Source organism: Manduca sexta, chromosome 19 (genome assembly GCF_014839805.1).
Source record: "Manduca sexta isolate Smith_Timp_Sample1 chromosome 19, JHU_Msex_v1.0, whole genome shotgun sequence".
Taxonomy (NCBI): domain Eukaryota; kingdom Metazoa; phylum Arthropoda; class Insecta; order Lepidoptera; family Sphingidae; genus Manduca; species Manduca sexta.
The window spans coordinates 13505811-13527366 of record NC_051133.1 but is presented as its reverse complement, the minus strand read 5'-3'; the positions used below and the strand labels follow the sequence as shown (position 1 = coordinate 13527366).

Sequence of the window (21556 nt, the reverse complement as noted above, 5' to 3'; positions counted from 1 at the left end):
TTGAGACGGATATACACAGGCTGATCTCGGAACGCGACTCACGTGGGTCATTATGTCTGATTATACACCTCGTTTACGGTGGTCGGGTTTGTCTGGTATATCTGGGCGGTTATAAGGGGAAGCCAATCGCCATTATGCGCAAATTCAAGACTCCGGGCTGATACTAAGTAATAAAACCCGACCCGGGGTCGAACCTGAGACCTCAGCACTGCACACGTACCGTAACACAACTACGCCATAGCAGCATTTATTTAAACAAATTCTACAATATACTATAACTATATAGCTGCTAGTCAACCCTCGAAGTCCGTCACGGCTCATGATTCCATCACAAAGTCATTTGAAGATCGCAAAGATAATATTTTATTGTTTTCGAGTTTGATAACCTTCTTTGTTTTGAAGAGTTGAGAAGTCTCATATATTTTGTATCAGAATAATTTGTTTGGTTATTGAATGTACTAATTACTATATATAAGTAGTATGCACATGAAGTGACCTCTTACTGATTATGGTATTGAAAACTTTCCAGAGGATAACCTTTCTCGCGGGTATCGAACCCAAGACCTTCCTACCCACTTCCACAGATCAAGACGCGATGCAAAACAGTTACTTACTACCTAGTATATGCTCAATATAGTTCTAAGCCTTTTTGAGACAAGCCATCCCATACATTTAAACTCAAAATCGAATCCAAAACCTCCGGGTATACCTACTAACATTAGTGCCAATAGAGCGTCAAATTATAATTATTGTTCCATATTCGGTTTTGTGTACTTAAGTAAATAAGTTTAGGGCAAGCCATTTGGCGTCATCGGGAATTACGATGCGCGAAAGAAAGAGATGAAATATCCTCATAATGCGCCTATTTCTGCACGTTACAATATTTGAAATATGAATTACTAGCTATTTTTCAACTAATATTTATGTAGTTTTTGCAAGAGTGCTTCTTTTTCGTATTATTAAAAACTACATATAGAACAATGTACAAAATCAAGCATAAGTCGGTTCCCTATTATGAAATAAGTTACCAGTTAAGATATTCTTTTACCTTGATGAAAATAATAAACATTGTTTCCCTGCTACTTCCAGACTACCAGGAGCCGTACGCGATAGTGGTGCTGCTGCAGAACGACCTGGTGGTGATCGACCTGCTGTCCCCTGGCTACCCCTGCTTCGAGAACCCCTACCCTATGGATATCCACGAGTCGCCCGTCACTTGCTGCTCTTACTTTGCTGACTGTCCTTCCGACCTGGTGAGTAATGACTGACAGTTGTGTCTCCCTGGCATGGCAGGGTAACTTTACGGCAGGAGACGGGCCGCAACAGGCGGCACCCGCGCAGGACGCACTGCGGACGAAAACTTAAAACATTTCAGACGGAGGAAGCCCACAGTCGTCCCTAATGCGCCGAAGACGGCCACCGCGGAGTTTTAGTTGGTATGCCGTGCGTTATATAGGTTAGGGACTCGGCCCGGCGGTCACCCGAAGGTCAAGATCAAATCCGGGTGGCTCAACGCCGGGCCGTAAGGCACGTTGACCCCAACATAACCGCTCAGTCGTCATAAGGCACTTTCTCCGCGAAAACAAAAAACAAAGGGTAACTTTACGGCACATTATGAGTAAAAAGATATTATTACACCTTAAATAGTCACCAGAATTACTATAAGTCAACCAGCAGGGATGCAAATTGGACTCTTAAAAACAATCTTCTATGGTTAATTTTTACCATCTGCGAGGTCATTGCTGTCCAGTCCATCGATCTTACACAGCATATATACATTAAAACTCCCTTGTTATCTATAATTATTGCAATTTTACTACTGTTATGATCTTAAATTTTAACATTTCAGATCCCGGCGTTCTATTCAGTGGGCCGGCAGGGGAACAAGAAGGCGACGGGTTTTAGTGAGAAGCTGTGGCCCATCAACGGTGGGGAGTGGGCGCCCGCCTCCTGCTCCTACAGCGAGATCATACTCACCGGGTCAGTCACATGATGCCTTCCTCCCCATCCGACATTACCCAACCTTATTCAGGATACGTCTTCACATTCAGAGTCCATTAATTTACTAGACAGTATGTTTGAAGACTACTTGTGATCCTTTGCTCCAAACTGTTTCTGTACTATACTTGATAATAAGTACAGTGCAATCAAAATATGAAGTTGATAAATACGACGCAGTTTCCTTCATTGGACGCTTACCAATTAACTCTGGAATACGACTAACTGATATAAAAACCGTAAAGTATATTTTCATCAGTGGACTTTGAAATTATAAAAAATCTTTTCTCTATTCTTTGATATATTTGTTTCCATTAAATTGTATACTTTTTCAGACATGCAGACGGCAGCGTCAAGTTCTGGGACGCGAGTGCGGGCACCTTACAAATATTGTACAAATTAAAATGTTCCAAAGGTCAGTTTCATTTTAGTTAATCCATATTCAAGTTATTATTGGGTATGAATTTTAATGAAGTATTTGTTATAACCCAGCTAAAATGGACTCATTAGAGCCTTACCTTAAGTCTGAATTTGTTTGTCAGTGTTCGAGAGGCGCGGCGGGGGCGCGGGCGGCGCGGGCGGAGCGGAGCGCAGCGGAGGACAGTCCGCTCGCCATACAGCAGATGGCGCTGTGCGCGGAGTCGCGCCGCCTCGCCGTGGCGCTGCCGCACGGACACGTCGTGCTGTTCAAGTTCCGCAAGACGGACACGCACGGCGAGACACATGTGAGATCACACATGTTTTATAGCAAACGGTCGGCAAAGTCACAATAGGGCGCGTGATGAATCATCACGACCAATTATTATAATGGACCGCGGCCGACAGTCGGTGCGTTGTCGATTTTGCAAAATGTAGAGTTGACAAACACGTTTTTCTAACTTGATCTGTTATGACACCTATTGCAAAGTTGTAACCTGACTCGAAGGACCATAAATGGCGATATCCCGCTATTTCATTTTGATCGATTGTAATGGTGTGTTGTGATATTAAACTTTCGTTGGCTACTAATATATATATTTACATGGGGCGGCAGGTACTAGAAATTCCAGTGATAAGTGACACGCTAGAAGAGGAGACGTCGCCCGAGCCGGAGAGCGCGCGCTCCATGTCGTTCAGCCGCAGCGGGACTCCACCGACGGAGAGAGCAGAAGAGTGAGCGCTTTTAGTCATACACGTCTATATCATTAAAAGTTGCAGCAAAAACTTAGGAGGACTTAAATATACGTGATCGGGGGTCGTCCAATCGTATTGTTATAGCTTGAAGTAGAGGTTTTGTCTTATAAAATCAGTGGTATGGCATCTTATGAAAGTAAATGATAGTTGTTACAACTCGCGCGGCAGGTTCCCAGTGGCGGCGGGTCGGGCACGTGGGGCGCGTGCGGCGCGTGGGGCTCGGTGCGTGCGCGGCGCGGCGGGCGCGGGCGGCGTGCGGCGCGCGGCGGGGTTCCAGCCCGCGCTCGTGGCGCTGCAGCAGGGCGCGCCGCACCCCGTGGCCGCGCTCACCATCAACTCCTCATACGGACTGTGAGCGCCGCTCTCTACGCACGCACCGCGTCTGTACTCGGAGTCGTTTGCTCATGACGGCATTGTTTGTCAGAATGGCGTGGGGTGGTGAGCGTGGCGTGGTGGTGGTGGACGTGTGGCGGCGCTGCGTGGTGGCGGCGCTGGCGGCCGGCGCGCTGTACCACGCGGCGCGGACTGTGCTGCGCCCGCGCCACGCCGAGCGACAGCGCTCGCCCAGCCTCGACCAGGTACGAGCCGCGCTGACACGCGCACACGCGTTCCTCTGAAGCATCCGCCGCGTAGTACTACTGCGAAGGCATTTAAGGATAGGATAGAACGGAAAATTAAAATTAAATTTTATCGTAATAGTCTTAAAGTTCGGATTTCATTGATATCGTTTTGGCAGCACAAGGAGTTGTTTCTATATTCGACATCAATAAAACTCGAACAGTAAGATTATTAAAATAATATATATACTGTCCTGAAATGATGAGAGTCGAACTTAAGCTTATAGTTTCTTCAAATAGTCAATACATACAACTATTCATAGTCACGATCTGGCCATATAAAAAGAAATATAAAATTTAATTTGACACTATATTTACTTAGATATGATTTAGTAAAATGTGTATATGATGGTGGTAACTTGTGTTTGTCCCACACTGCGTGGTAGACGCTAGCCGGAGCACAGAGGAACGATCGATGAGACGCCACGCCGGCACTAGTAGAACACGACCGGACCGGACGCTCGGAGACGTAGACATTAGTGGCGGGTGACCACGACTACTTCACATTATGTTTGATTTGCATTTTTATTTAGTTACAATTATTTGCTAGCCGGCAGGGGCACGCCACTTTCAGTTCACGTTACCGACCCGCGTTTATGTTGAGCGCCCGCAGCAGCCCCGGCCTCCCACTGGTCCCGTAGTGTCACAGCATGGCGTCGGTAGATTGTTCCCCATCCGCCTGTTCACTCTCCACTCTGGTAGCTAGCACGTAGGTGGCGCTCTGCCCCCCGCCCCGCCCGCCTCCCCGCGCAGGTTCACATTCGGACATCGATCTCTCCCTCACATCCGTATCGTGTCCCAATGTCGCAACCGGCGGCCGCGGCGCCCCAGCGCGTCGCGGACGGCTGTCGGTGACGCCACACTTCTTCACACTCATATTTTTCCCGTCCGCGTTGCGAAGCTGGAGGAGAGTGCGACGCGGCCCTCCCCCGCGCTCAGTCCCGAGGGAGCGCCCGCACCCGCGCCGACCGACGAAACCGCGCCGCCGCCCGACGAAAAGCCCAAGCCGGAGCTGAGACGCAAGTCCACTTCCTGGAAAACGTTCAATCTCAAACGGCAACTCTCGAAGGTCGACCTGAAGTTCAAGGCTGCGTTCACGGTGCCGCCCGAAACCGAACCCGAGGAGGTGATCGAGGAGAAAAGCAATTCCCAGTTCTACTGCGAACCAGTCGAGAAGTCGGGCGCCTCTCCCGCGCCGGAGTCCAATGCCGAGTCCCCAGACAGTGAGGAGACAAAGACCTAGAGGCGGACAATGACGGCGTCAAGAGCGCCGAGCGCAGTGGCTCTCCTCTCCTTTGAGGGTGTGCTCCGATGTGTTCGAGAGGATGCATCGCGAGTTACAGGAGAAGAGGTCCTCCGACGTGTACGACCGAATGCACAAGGAGCTGCAGGAACGGTGGCAGGACAAGGAACGCGTCGAGGTGGGAGTAGAAGCGGACACTTTAACAGCTGCCCCGTGCCGGCCGATGAAGAGCGTACACCGCGGCCCGACAACCTGCCGCTGTTTGAGGAGGACGGCGCGCCCGTGCGCCCTCCCAGGCAGAAAGTCAAGGGCAAGAAGGACGACAATGAAAAAAAAGAGCAAAGAGAGTTACGCGACCAGCGGCTACTGTCCGTGCCCAACATAAAGTACAGCAAGCAAGAGTCGGTGAAGGACCTGCGGCGCAAGCAGGCGTCGAGCCAGCAGGCGTCGTTCGCGGGCAACCTGATGCGGCGGTTCAGTAAGTATTGCGTCACCGCGGACCATCAGTCACCCATCGCATCTCACCGCGGCCGCGAGCGTTCGCGCGTCCGCACGTTCGCTCGCGCGTTTCCGCTCTCACTAGCCTAGCGTTCGATCGCCTCCGACTCGATTGGAATGGTAATGGTTTGGCGATTTTGTTTGGTTCACTGATAACGTAGCTGTGTTTGGTAATGGAGGGTAAATTTAGATTTGGCTCGTTAGAGGTGATGGTAGTTAGTTTTTTACTATCCAGTTATATTTTGAGACGGAACTAGACACGGAGGAGGTCCCGCGGCCGCCGCACTCGGAGCGCGAGCGGGCCCGCGGTGACGTCACGCGAGTGGACGCGTCTCACACGAACATGCTTCACGCTTCTTGTGATATTTGCTTTTTATTTTATTTATTAGTGTATATGTACAGTCCCGCGCAGGCGCGAGGCCGCGTGTGCTCATCCTCCCCCCTCCCCCCACCTTCTCGTCTGACACATGCGCCGCACCGCACACGCGACCTCGCCGCAAGCCCTCGCATATTGACGTGTGTTTGTTTGTTCCCGTTCCCAAGGACAAGGAGTCGTCCGATGAAGACTCTAACTGCCTTAAATATCTATTCGCCGACTTCCTCGGTAATTTGACAACTCATTATATAACATATTATTATAATCGTAAATGATTGCATTAACAAGTAGGTGATCTCTGTGTTGTTGATGTCCGTTTGAGATGATTTCGAAGTGCTAATGTTAAAGAGCCAAGTAGTGGGTCACTAGCTGCGCACCACTCTCTCCGCTTAGTAGCTTCACATCAATAAGACTCGCGCCGAGCGGCGAGCGGCAGGCGTCGGCCTCACGTGTACGCCCTCCACTGTCCCCAGGAGAGTTTGTAGCCAGACTTTGCACCAGGAACGAGCCCGCCGAGGGGGGCGCAGCGTCCGAGCAGGTCGTCCCGGCGCCCCGAGCCCTAGGTACGAGACCCCCACTCCACTAACGGCCACGAATCACACCGGCTCACGGGCGTGTTAACTCTACTGTGTTACTAATGACACACACATATACACACCAGTGCACACATACAGAGACGCACACACACATACTCACACACTCACACAGACACACACAGAGATCACGCTCTAATCGAATGTCGGCGTCGTGTCACGTGTGGCAGCAGACGGTCCCTGTCGTGTCGTGTTGTACTACTGTAATATGGTGCGGTGGCGGTGGGTGGTGGCGGGCGGCGGTGGCAGGGTGTGGTGTGTGTTGTAGATGAACGGGCCGGGCGGCGGGGCCGGCGGGTCCGGCGGGGCCGGCGGGGGCGGCGGGGTCGGCGGGGCCGGCGGCGGCGGTGGCGGCGGCGCGGGTGGCGGGGCGGCGGGAGCGGGCAGCGCGCGGGCGGTGCGCCGCTCGCGGTCGCAAGGTACCCGCAAACTGCACAAGTGCCTGTCCACCGCGTCGGACGCGAGCGCCGCGCCCCCCGCCCCGCAGCACTCGCTGCTCACCACGCGCCAGTATTGCAGTTTTGGTAGTACAGTCACCTTAAGTCACTATCGGCCTCGTCTCCCTTCCGTTTGAGGCAGTCGCAATTTCTTCATTCTGTTCATTTCCTTTCGTTATTTTGGTTTTGTTAAGTTTCGCTCGGCTCGGCCGGCCGCATGCTCGCTGCGCTGTGCATCGTGCATACTACTTTGTATTAAATGCTGACGTCGCAAAATAATTGGCAATAAGTTTTAATGATTTAATTGTAATTTATATATTATCTAGGCTAGACCTAGACAGTTTCTAAAATCTTTTCCGAACACATGTTATAAATTTAAACAATTTCGCTAAAACCGACTAATGTTAATTCGAACATGCATGACCATGCGTGCGCGTTGGCTGCGTGTGCCGAGAGGCCATAGCCGCGGGCCGCGAGCTCTTCTTTTCTTTTCTGTTCTATTAAATTTTACGTTCATTTCTTTTGTTTCTTCACACTCATATACTTCACTATACTATACTTCTATTTCCATTACTAAATGAAGTAAAATACTCTTACAACGTCTTGAATTTGAAAGTTACCTCTATCAAACCTGAATCAGTGAACCCGTTTTATAATTATGTACAATATGAGAGCCTCATCTACGATCTTCAAATTCGCGGCGCTGTAGAACAGTACGCTCATGTATTACAAATATAACATAACTAGTCACTAGACAAGTTGGTACGTTTGCATCGATGAGTTCGTGTTTGTACCACGGTGTGCAGTATTCACTCAGTGCCGCGCACTGCGCACACGATAACAAGACAATGAGCAGTGTCACCAGACCCTCCCATCTGTCGGAGCTCTGTAAATGTTGAACTTACTCGTATTTACTTGAACAATTTCCAATTTCAGATCGGAATCATTTAATAGGTAACCATTGGAATATACTACCACGCATTCTTTTTGGTTACAATATGTTATTCTTTAGTGGTATCATGATAGTAGTGTACATCCTTTGTTGTCATTGTCAACTTCTGCCCGGAATGCGCCCGTCACCTCGTGTGTGGTGCATCTGAATGTCCATGTCGCCGCGGAGGCGCGCGCGCGTCTCCGCCGCCGCCTCCGCCCCCGCCGCCGCCTCCGCCGCGCGGGCGGATCGGGCGGACGCGGCGCGAGGGGCGGACGCGGCGGCGGAGGCGGATCGCGCGCGCGCCCGCGGCTCTGCTTGTAACATATTGTGGTTTGTTTGTTGGCACAGAACCAACTGTTCCGCAGACTCTCGCCTCTATGGAGTACTTACACATAATGCAACCCAATGGTATTCGAACGACATTTGCATTGTTTTATTTTCTTTTCTTATTATTATTATATAGTTTGAGGTGTACGTTTATTTGCTTGTCACGGGCGGTCGGCGGTCGCCCAGTACGATCTCTCACCGTAGGTAGTGTTCATGGTTGAAATTGTGGCTGTGTCTGTGAATGTGACTGTCTCTCACACACGGCTGGCACTCGCCGCCCTCGGCGCATGACTCACTCAATAAGCAAAAAGGTGACTTACTACTCAAAACTATTTATGTATGACCTCTATCACTTGTATGTTGCGATCGTCGGACTCTGTTTATGTACCTATATCTATAACTGTATGTATGTATGTATATGTACGTGTATACTGTATGTGCATCACTCGCGTGTCGCGAGGCTTGCCGCGTCTTGTCCCGCGCGTTGCCGTTGTCGCGACGGCCCGAGCTCGACCCTCGCAGCGACCATCACTAGATCATTAACGATGTTGACCGCTGTTGAGTACATGACTCTTGTTTCTTTTTCTAGCGCGCCCACAAACCAAACAGTTTATATGGCTCGTTTTTGGCTGCCTCTATATGCGGCTGTCGTTGTGTCTATGTATGCTTACGGTACTCTTACTAACAAAGCACTAGTTGCATGCGCTTGGCGGCCGCGCCGCTTCACTCGCTCGCACCTAACTGGCACCGTAGCTCGCGTACAACCTCTTGTATGTCCGTCCACGCGACCCCGATACGACTCCACCACGTCCCGCAACCCTCTATACATCTACTCTAGACGTCAGTCATCTCATCGGCTGCGCGTGCTCGGTTGGCGCATCACTCACCCCTCACTAGTGACGCCCCTCATCCGCTACTATCATCGTGTAGTCGTGTGTATGTGCTGTCGTGTGTGTAACACTAACTAGGTCCCGACGGTGGCGGTGCTCGGACCGCGCTGTGCACTGACGCCGCACCGACGCTAGAGACACCTCACCAGTCACGTGCCTTCTGACGCACGCACCCTACACTCGATACTCTAGTCTGTACCGATACGAGAGGAGTTGTGCAAATGAGCTGAGACTGGACGGACATTCAACCCGGGCCCGTAGCATGACCGTCGCCTTGTGTTCTATCGCACCTCACGAATGTACGCACCGGACTGGATTCAGCTATTTCCACAACTGCACCGTCCACACTGTCGTGAGCTGAGCTAGCTTTAGTCTGCTGTACCGTCCGTAGTGTAGCCGATGCACGCTTGGTGGTTTAGATTCTTCCGTACGTTGTAACTTGGTTGCGGGTCGATCGGCGTGGAGAGGAATCTGAACCGCCAATGCGGGCGGAGCCCCGAGACGGACGGGCGGACGCAATAACTCGTGTGTTCTGTTGCCAACTGGCCGCATAGACAAGCTGGATAGTTCCTTCTCGCGGTCCCGCTCCAGCAGCATGTCCAGCCTGGAGAACATCTCGCAGGAGGGCATCCAGTGCCTCGCCTTCGCCGACAGCTATACCAAGAAGTCGGGTGAGCATTTATCTTCTGTATCATTTAGTAAATCCAAGTACTAAAGCCTGTAAATTGACGTGTCAATCATGAGCTAAGTCAAGTAAGCCCAAACTACGTTGCAGACCCCACGACACTGCTGCCGACGCTGTGGATCGGCACCACACTGGGCTCGGTGCTCACCATGATGATCAATCTGCCCGAGGCCGACCTCAGGCACACGCAGCCGGTCGTCGTCTCCACCAGCGGTAAGACACACAACCATCAACATTCCCACTAAGTATAAGGAAAATAATTGTGAATGGTCCTACGGTAATGGAAATTATGTCGCCTTGGAATTCAAATTTAATTAAGATAAAGAAGAAATGGATCACCAATGACAGATGAAGGTATTATTCATAATATTTGTAGGGAAAAGATGATTGATGACCTGATTATAATCAAAGGCGTGTTAATACATTAATGAAGTAAATTAATTGTTTTTCATTATTCATTCCAGGTGGTCCCATATTTAGGTTAAAGGGTTCAATCCTGACGATGTCTTTTTTGGACTGCAACGGTGCTTTAATACCTTACTCGTATGAGAGTTGGAAGGACGACAGTAAAGAGGTAAGCACCAATACACATGCACGAATAGAGTTCTCTGCTCCTGAAACCAATGAGTTCGCCATTGCTCGGCGGTGACGTGTCCCAGGTGCGCGAGCGTCGGGAGCGGACGCCGACCAAGCAGAGCTCGTCGAGCAGCGGCAGCCGCATGAGCCCCACGCCGGGCGCGGCCGACACGCCCGCCGCCGGCGACCGACAGTTCGTCGTCATCGCCTCCGAGAAACAGGCGCGCGTCGTGGCGCTGCCCAGCCAGAACTGCGTCTACCGGCAGCAGATCGTCGAGACCGACTTCGTTGTCAAGACTGAGATAGTCAGTCTCAAAGGTGACTACGACCACTTTTCAATTAAGATGACAGAAAGTGAGAATAGCAATGGTGTGCTTCCGTTTTTGGCAATTCATTGCTTTGTGTCATAAATAGGTTTCTCGGACTTCGGGAAATGTCTCTGACCGTGCAAGATGCTGCAAAGCTTACTTTCCTCGGCATGACCCGGGTCTAGTTGCCATTTGTCAATCCTCTTTGGAACCCGAGGTTAAGCAATATTTGAGATTTCTGATAGAGAAAACGAATAATTTTGTAAATAACATTAACCCCCTCTGTCTACACCCAGTGTCTCATGTCATGAGCAATGTGTATCGTGAGTTGCAGACAGCGTGTGCCTGGTGAACTACCTGTCGACGGGGCACCTGGTGGCGTACAGCTTGCCGTCGCTGCGGCCGCTGGTGGACGTGGACTTCCTGCCGCTGTCCGAGCTCAGGTACGCGACCTCGTCTCTCGTCACTCGCCACATTCGGCAGACTTCGTTCAGTCTTGATGTGAACACGCTAGCTTTTCCAAATTTTCTGATAAAGCACAGCCTGATTTTGGTGCTGTTGTCAATTATCACCGCCACGTTTACCCGCGATAATGACTGGCTGGACCGAAACTTGAAACGAAATGAAATTTCAAAATGTAGAGGGAGTAAGGCACGAATGAGCCAATAAAATAATGTTATTTTGAGGGCTATTTCCCGTCTACTTTACTCTTGCTACGTTTCGTAACTTCGTTTGTTGGTTTGAGTTATCGGTGTAGCCACCAAGTGTACGCGGTCGTGCTGCTGTCCGCGCGTGACGGACGAGTCCACGGCGCCATCTCGTCATGTTGTCAGTGTAAGCATATCCGGCGGCAGCACGAGCGCGCGTGACGTGACGTGACGTGGCGTGACGTGACGTGATGTGGCGTGACGTGACGTGACGTCACCGCCGGCCGCCGTGTTGACATCGAGAGTGGACCGCAGGAGCGGCCGCCGCTCGCCTACTGTCCCGTGACACTCGACACTTAGACTTCTATGCACCAAACCGAGGCACTAAATGATAAACGGCTTGTTAGAACTACATAGCTAGAGATAGCTTCGCAGTTTACATCAGTTTTCGTATGCTCGATGATATTTGGTCATTTTTGAAATCTCGCATTCATTAATATTGTTCATTCGCAAAATTTGTACGTTCATTCGCTATTTTATCATTTGGGAGCCTAAAGACAGACTTCCTGTAAACGATCGATGTTAGACAGTGAGCTTGTTGGGTGCAGGACTCGGGTTGAGGCAAACTTGTCGGTTCGGAAATAAATCGCCTCAAAACATTGTACTGGAAAATGAACTTTCATTTTGTGCTATACAGTACATTTTATAACATTAATTAATTGTTTTGAAATTTAAATTTCGATTCAGGCTGAATCACTACAGCACTGGAAAATGCATTGTATTTCTCATAGCTTAAGTTAGTTCATTTTTCAATAATGTATTCTGAGGCCATCTGATGGCTGAGCGGCGGCGGTCCTGCACCGGGCAAGCGACGGTGTTCTCTTCTTGAGACGTCACGGCACTCAGCTACTAGCGGCTAAATTGTGCTATTTCCGATCACAATGTAGACAAAATTTGGCAAACTTGTCGAGCACCACCTGTGCTTCCGATATTTGGCACTCTTTCTATTTTTCAGTTAATTCGAATCGATTGGACAACGCCCAGACACGCACACTGATCCAAATTGACAATGAATATTAAACACTGTTAGCACGTGTGTGACCATTGACTTGTCGGCGCACGCGACACCCGCCACATCCGCGCAGCATCCGTCCGACATCCGCGCACGCGCACGCGACACTAGTCCCGCATCGATCTGCCCCGTAGCCATTGTATATATATTGATTGACGTCGGCGCCCCTGCGCTCGTGTGTCCGCGGCCCCTGCAGCCGCGTGCACACGAGGCAGGCCCGCGCCCGCCGCGACTGTCGCGCTGACCGGTGTCTGTGTTCCGGTAGCTTCCAGACACAGTGCAAACAGAGGGGTATCGTAGACCCAATGCTCTCCATATGGGGTCAGCAGCTCATTGTTAACGAAGACACGGACCAGTAAGTCGTCCATGCAGATGACATGCGCCATGCATTTACAGCCACTGTTTGTGGAGTCGCTCGCTCCTGTTGCATACACTACACCATGTTTGTTACCCTTTGTGAGACGCTTTACTGTCCCCGCCCTTTCGCCCCTCCACTCCACCGCTCTTCCTCCATGACCATCTCCCTTTATGTTTGCCTGCACGGGACTCGGGCAAGTTATTGCTCGTTATACCAACGGGTTCGGAATGTATTGAATAAATTACTAGTCACTTGGGTATACATTACGAGACGGCGTCTGGCCTCATGCTGTGACGGGCGGAGTCGAGAGCTGATATGCGAACTAACGATATCTATAAGTATCCAGCTATGTAAACTGTCAGCCGCTCGTACTGTACAGCCAGAGTTTAAATCGTAGTGCAGTGATAGAGTGGCAGTAACGATGCCCGAGTCCGGGTCGCGGTCGCGGCCCCTCCGGACACAAGCCGCCCGACCCTGGCCCCGGGCTACGGGGCGCCGCCCCCCGGCCCCGCACCCCACTCACATACCTCCCACATACTGGCACTTTTCCGCTATGTTTATTTTGTATTTTCTCTCTACGCTTGAGCATGCCGGCTTTCGAAGTTTTTTCAATTTTCCTCGATGTTTTGTTTGTGAGTAGTTGCAAGTTGACTCTGGATGTTAGTCACGCTTTGTGTTAGATTTGTCCTTAGAATTCAAACGCGGCCGCGAAGGATTTGAGGTGAGACACATCAATAACTGTATCTATGACTTTCCCCCACTATATCTTGTCTGTACTGATTTCTTGAGCCTTCCTCTTCGCCTTCGACCTACTCGCGTCATGGCCTGGTGTCGGTCCGATGCCGGTCCGGTGTCGGTCCGGTGTCGATCCGGTGTCGGCCCGGCGTCTCCTCGAGCATGCTCGGGTGGTGCACGTGGTGATCGCCGCCGTGTTACAGGATAGCGAAGACGTTCTGCTTCAGCAACCGCGGGCACGGCCTCTACCTCGCCTCGCCCTCCGAGATACAGAAGTTCACCATCGACGCAGAGTTCTGGTGAGTATCTCTACTACCTCCCGTAGTCAGTCACCGTGTCCTATATCGGTTCTTTTTTCGAGACGAGCATGCCGCTCGCTTGGCGATAAGCGGTACGATCACTTTTAAACAGTACCAACATCATAGAACTTTGAATTACAAATTGCGTGGCACTCCACTACGCTCGCCATCCTAAGACATGAGATGTTAAGTCTTAGTCCAGTAGTTACACTGGCTACAATGTTCTAGCTTATTCGTGTTATTCTAGTATTATTAACCGGCTTATGCATTCTTTTCTAATATTAATCTATAGCCTGATCAGGAAAATGAAAATATCTCGCTATGTTGTAAAATATGGGACTAATTTATTGTACTAACAACGTTAACTTTTATATGGAAAAGAAAAACTGGCGTCCCAAAGCAGGATTTTATTTTCCTATTGCAGTGTTGAAGGTAAAGAAAATATTAAATACCTGTAAGTACATGTACAATGTTCCATGTTGCAGCCAGCAGCTGAACGAGATGATGGGCGAGGTGTTCCTGGCGCGGGACATGCCCGAGCCGCCCAAAGAAGGCTTCTTCCGCGGCCTCTTCGGCGGAGGCGCTCGCCCGCTCGACCGGGAGGAACTCTGTGAGTCATACTTCATCATCGGGTTGCTCCAATGATACATTTGGAGATATAATTCTTTTTTATCGTTATCTATATATTGTACAATATAGAAGGATGTGGAGTGGATGGATGAGTTTGGAGTATCTCAGATTGTGTCATAGTGCTAAGCAGTTGACAGATGAGTATGTTGCATAACGATTGCGTGTGGTGGTGCAGTCGGCGAGGGTAGCGGCAAGCCGAACCGCGCGGTGGCGCGCCACATGCCGCCGGCCGCGCCGCCGCCGCTGGACGCGCTGGGCGCGCGCGCCTCGTCCGCGGCGGGCGACGTGGCGCGCGCGCACCACCTCGTGCTGGAGCGCGGCGACAAGCTCTCGCACCTGGAGGAGCGCACGGAGCGCATGCACTCGCAGGCCGCCGAGTTCTCCTCCTCCGCGCACCAGCTCATGCTCAAGTACAAAGACAAGAAGTGGTACCAGCTCTGAAGCGCCCGGCCGCCGGCCCCTCACCCCGCGCATGCGTCTTGTGGGCCTTTACTCTGTGGCGTGGCGAGGAATCGACGCACAAACCGCCCGCGACCCGACCCCAGTGTCGCTGCTGTAGCTTGTCTCTCGCCCGCTCGCCCGCGCGCCCACACGTGCCGCCGTCGCCGCAGAGTATCCGCGGACACGCTGCCCTCCTCTCCACTCATGGCTCGCTTCATCTAGTACTAAATTACAACTCTATTGAGCAATTTTCTGGGAATATTGCAGACTACGAAACGAACTGACGGATGGTTTTTATAGTAAAATATTGTCTCAAAAATATATTTAAAATAAATTTAAAACCAATATGTATATACACACGTGGTCGAGTCAAATGCTTGTTTAAATATTCTACAATCCCCATTTGAGAAGACTCTGCGTAGTACTGTAGAGTTAATATCTACTTAAATACCAAAGTGTAGCTAATAAAATGTTAGCGAAATTATTTTATCGACTAGTCGAATGTTAATAATAAAATATTTTGATCCGTAGTGTGTCCCCAAATGTCGATATTACCGCCGCCTTCACTAGCGCATGAAACAAATCCCTATCGTGTGGGGTCGACCCCAAACCCATCCCCACTTCATCCCCCACGGTGTACATAGCGCCGCTCGCTCCCCATTCGTTCACACGATGTGATAATGTATATAATTCAAAAAGCATTAATATTAACTAAGTTAATTAACTCTTTTTATACAAGGTACGTACAGTAGCGTCGGTGGCGCATGCGCGCGTGCCTCTGTCGTGCGGGGGGGCGCAGCTCCCTGACTCAGGGGTGCTGCGCCCCCCCGACACGTTACACTTTATATTGTGTGTTAAGAGGTGCTCCTGTGACAACAATTGGAAATTGGAAACAGACAGTTGGATATGAGTCAACTTTAGTAATATTCATTATATTGTTTAGTGAGCCTGCGGTTTGGACGTTTGACAAGAGGTGCGCAAGTCACAACACGTGACGGACATTTTGTCTGATATTGTTTACTGGGCTCGAGCTCAACCTTCAAAATGTTACTTTTATACTCGAGACGAAATGCCCCAAAGTGCTTATAATTAAGTATGGAGCCGATATCCTGCTACAGTATAATATGTTTTTATCTTTCAATAATTATTATGTCTATTTTATAATTTCTGAAGTCCTGAAATTTTAAAACTAGACTAAGCTATAACGTTTCAAATTTTATATTCATACATGGAGATTTTTTTCGAAATATGTTAATTTTATTATTGTGTTGCTTAATTTTAAGCTTTTTGTGGGTAGTCTGGAATATAAGACGACCTAGTCATACTATCCGGCGACCCTGTGTGCCGCGCATGGTGTCCGTCACTGTCGCGTGCTGCGCGCCTCGACGAGCTAAACAGTAAACACTACCGACTCGACTCTACTTCATGCGCAAGATACGCTCTGAAGTGAGTCACGAGCAGGTGCAGTCGAGAGATCTCTCAGGAACGCCTCTTAACAGAAATCACTTTAAATATTAAGAGATATAGTTACATTACTGTAGCCACGTTACTTTATGTGTAATTCGTATTATTTCGGCGTAGTTGCTGCGTATCTGTTGTCAGATGGTATATAGTTTGGTTAGTGTTCAGTACACTTGAGATTATTATCGTTGCTCCTCTATGATACTGTAGATGTACATTATAGATACGAGATGGAATATAACAATAATGTTAGACACTATGTTGATCTGTATAAATTATTAAGTAAATATATATGTATACATTATAAAGATTGAAAATTTAAGCATTGGATGACAATAATTTTTGTTATATTACCCATTGAATGTTTGTTTATGTTATATTGTTTCTCATTTCCTCTCTTCAGGTTTTCTATTTTCTATATTTATTTTGCTTTATTATTAAATTCTTCAAGAGGTAGCGGCTCTTATAATCTATCAAATTTAGACTTTTCTATTATAATAAATATTAATCAATTTAAATCGATTTCTAATTATAATCGATTCCTAAAGGGACTCGTCGCACCTCTTATTCCTTATTTTAGTCGATTCAATTAGTAATTATTTATTAATTAATTTTTATATTAACATGACGTCACGGTGACATTCACCAATACGCAATGATAGCAATACAACGTACGGGTTGCAAGCCTAAACAAACAGACCAATCGGTGTCGTGTCGGTGTTGCTAGCTAAATGATAAAGCGATAATGTAAACTATTGAATAAAAGCTCATGTATATCGCTACAGTGTAACGTAAGTGATCTGTGGACGGCACTCGCTCACACCACGCCCTCCAAACAACCTTACGTGTTAGTATAATGTACACTTACAATTAGATAGAGAAATCCATATGCGATATACACGACCTTAATTATATACATTATAATTAATGTCTGTTCTACTATCCGCATATTTAAAGAAATAGAAATAAATAAGGAAAAAAATGTTTTATAGATACAAAGGTGAATATTTTCCCGTGAGGTTACAAACAATAATCTTTTCTCCAATTAAGTAACTTTATTTCTTTGTACGTAGCCGTATGCGTGTGTGCGTGCGTGCGTGTGTGTGCGTGCGTGTGTGTGTGCGTGCGTGTGTGTGTGCGTGCGTGTGTGTGAGCGTGCGTGTGTGTGTGCGAGTGCCGCCTGCTCGTTTAACTAAGTAGTGTAGTATATGTGTGTATCGCATGGCAATAATAGTTTTGTATCACCGCCGTACAACGCCCTCCGTTGCTTCTCTTCTCTCTCGTAACTCGTACTTCCTTTATAACTTTACTACTTACGTCCAAACGTCAGTTAATCGCCTTAATTAGCTTCAAATTTTATACTCTGTAGGCGTGCTAGTTATTTTTATTGTAAGTAACGGCGAGGTTGAGGACTCGACGCGTTTCTGGATATCTCTAGTGGTGCTACTGCTGTTATGTAACGTTTTTATTTTGATCGTCAGAAAGAAATATATTTGGAACAGAACGGAGACGGGTCGAGTCGTCGAGTGTTCGTTGTAATATCTTATCCTGTGCTACGTGTGAATGCCAAACATAGTATGTTCCGAGGTGTGGCGCGACCGGAGCCGGCGCGTCGTTCATCTCTTGTGTTTATATTAGTTACGTAGTCAGGTTCTGTAGCGCTGTACCGGACTATGTTCTGGTGCATGCATCTCAAGTTTTATTACATGTTTTAACCAAATTATTTTCGTATTACAACTCGGATATTAGTAAATTAAATATTTTCATAACACGTTTTACCAAATTTTAATGGCGCAGTTTACCCGCGCCGACGCGAGCACAGCGCGTCGCGTGACGTGTGGCATATCAGCCGAGAGCGGGAGTCATATATCAGCGCCGCGACCCTCGCGCTCTTATCCTAAGATCGTATAGTTTTCCGCGGCTCACCATATTTTCTACGTAACGCACCATGTACCTACGTAGGCGAATCATTTAGCGCCATCTATTGTGATAAGTAAGTTTGTTTCGACTTATTTTGAGCATCACGCGGCGTATCCGCGTGACCCTTCACTTTCTTGTAGTTTGTATCGTATTGTTCATGTGTTTTGTTGCTACTGTTGCGGCTCGAATCACAGTTAACCACGCAACGTTCTTGTAATTTTGCAATGCAAGTAAAACTTTATGTGTGGATTGAAGTTGGTCACGAGCGGTAACCCAGACATCATATTTTGAGGTTGACCGCAAATATGAAGCGCAGATGGAAGGGGAAGTGACTAACTTCAAACCGAGCATAAATTGGAGTCATCTGTTTTTGACAAGGAGATTGGTTATGGGCTCCTTTTTCCGCACTTAGCCCGTAAAAAAAGTCGGGCCATTGTGCGTTTGACAAGGAGATGTCAGTAACTGTGGTCCGGGGCGCGGCACTGAAGTCGCCATACGCCATCTAGTCGTTGTTACCACTGTCCATGTCCTGTTCGCGGACGCGTTAAGTTTCTCAATTCTATCGCATGTTACTAGTGTACGCCACGTCGCGTCGCATTCGCTCTTCGTTCGCTTATTCTCAAAGCTAATTCATTTGGAAATTATGGGACTAAATTGATAAATGTAAGATTTGTAAATAAATAATAAAGCAAACTTGTGGCAAATTACGACGTTGTTATCTGTACGATGGTGTAGATTCATTTGGATTGTTTTGTCGGTCGGTCCGTGGCGCGGGCCCGGCGCCTCGCGCCACTACTATACATATTGTATATAACGGAAGCTGTTGAATTATATTGATTATTTAGTTTAGTAGATGATTATTATAGTCATTATATATAAATAAATTATAAAAATATGAAAATAAAATTATATCAAAGTAATTTGAGTTTTTTTTTTACCTAAGTATCATCGTCATCAGCCTTGTATTACATACTGTCCCACTGCTGGGCACGGGCCTCCTCTACTACTAAAAGGGATTAGGCCTTAGTCCACCACGCTAGCCTAGTTCGGATTGGTAGACTTCACACACCCTCGAAATTCCTATAGAGAATTTCTCAGGTATGCAGGTTTCCTCACGATGTTTTCCTTCACCGATAAAGCAAGCGATAATTCACAAAGAATACACACATTTTTTTTTTAGAAAACTCGGATTTATGTGCCCTTAGGTTTTGAACCTGCGGACATTCGTCTCGGCAGTCCATTCCACGCCCAACTAGCTTATCGCCACTTTTTACCTAAGTATGCAGTCGATTTTTGAGACGGGCCAGTGAGTAGAGCTAGCATGAAAAATTACTGTCAATCCGAAAATGGGCAAGCAAAATCTTTTGTGATACTTACCGTAAGGCCTCGTTAATCTGGACTCCAGCTTGTCCGGTGATCGCTGTAATCCAGCCGGCCAACGGGGTCCGCAGGGGAGGTGGGTGAGCCTACACCCGCGCTGCCATAAGTCAATCTATTGTTAGTCTTTTGTTTATCGCCTTCCGTCTACAGTGTCAATTAGCGCGCCCGCTAACATCATGGCGCCGCCACGTAGACATTCAACAATAATAAGACAAATTGCGAATTATATTTATTTTATTTTCAATATAAATTGTCTTTGTTTATATAAGCTAATTTAATTAAGTGATAATTAAATATTCTCATGTACCTTGACTTATCATAAGTGCAACTATGTTCGCCTACGTGATGAATAAAGCATTTTATTTATTTTATTTATTTGTATTATAGAAATGTTAGATAAAGGTGAGGATACTCTATCATTGCTCATAAGTTTGGTACAGGCAGGTCAACTGTAGGCGACATAAAGAAGAATAAAGACAAAATATAACAGAACATGGTAACTAAGGTTTAACATGGACCTTAAGTGTCCTAACTCAAAATTTATTTATTATCTGATTTTGTTAAATAACGACGTTCCAAAGCATAGTCTATAACCCTAGGACGTGAAAAAGACAAAATTATACAATAGGAACAGAGATTGTCACTTTCGACGACCGCCCAGGGAACTGCCCTGAAGAGCCCCAACACCTATAGATGTAGGGCCCCTCTACGGCAATCTACGCTACTGACAGGGGACCATGCTGGGTTTGCCAGCTGCCCCTACTGCTCTGTCGCTAAAACTCCGCCTGGATAAGATACGTAAAGTATATAATTTTTTTTTAAGTATATAATTTCCTCACCTCCGCTCCTTCCCTCGTTTCCTCACATGGTCAAATTCCGGCTCCTGGCTTCTCTCACCACGACCTCATCTATATTTCCTACATCCTAAAATCACCTAAATTTCCTCCTAAGGTGCTGTACTTGCGTACTTTTGGTCGCATTGATTCGGAGAAGCTTGACAGAGATGCTGCCAATTGTAGGTGGGATGATTTGATTGCAGCTCCATCTATAAATGATAAAGTCGACATTTTCAATCGCTCTGTCACTGCTCTCTTCGATATTCATGCCCCTGTTCGCAAAATTAAACTTAAGCGTCCCCCTGCACCTTGGTTGACTCGAGGGGTTCGAATGGCGATGAGACGTAGGGATCGGGCCTTTCATCGGTACAGGAGAAATCGTTCGGAGGAAAACTGGTGCCTTTTCAAAGTTGCAAGAAATCGGTGCAATCAGCTGGTGCGTAATGCTAAACGCCGTCATATTCTCAGCAATATATCACTATCTTCTACGGCCAGTATCTGGAGATTCCTTAGGACTCTAGGTATTGGCAAGGATAAAAATTTAGATCCCTGTGGGGTGACTATTGGTTTGGATGATATTAATCGTCATTTCTCTTCATCTACCCTGACTGATCACCAAACTATACGTCGCACCATTGGTTTCTTAGACGGTCTCCCTAGGCCTAATATCAACCATTTTCAGTTTTCCCCAGTTTCGATGGGCGACATCAAAAAGGTAATCCTTTCCATTAAATCCAATGCGACTGGCTGCGATAACATCAGTCGTCGTATGATAATCCCTATCCTGGATCACCTACTCCCAGCCATTTCGGACATCATTAATGGCTCCCTTTCCTCTGGCATATTCCCATCTCTGTGGCGGAAAGCCATTGTGATTCCTCTTCCGAAAATTTCTAACCCATCCCATGCGAAAGATTTCCGTCCTATATCCATTCTTCCTTTCCTCTCCAAAGTGCTTGAGGCTTGTGCACATAAACAATTGTCTGAGTTTAGTGCGGGCATGGAGGACACCAAGGTCACTGTATTGGCCTTGGTTGACTTCTCGAACGCCTTTGGTACCGTCATCCACGACATCCTTCTAGCCATCCTCTCCCACCTCTTGATCTCTCCTTCGGCTCTGGA

General features: G+C 47.8%; 1 pseudogene; it reads left to right on the top strand.

The window, feature by feature from the left end:
- The first annotated feature begins 1084 nt into the window (after window positions 1–1084).
- LOC119189794 lies at window positions 1085–19138 on the top strand (annotated as a pseudogene).
- The last annotated feature ends 2418 nt before the right edge of the window (window positions 19139–21556 follow it).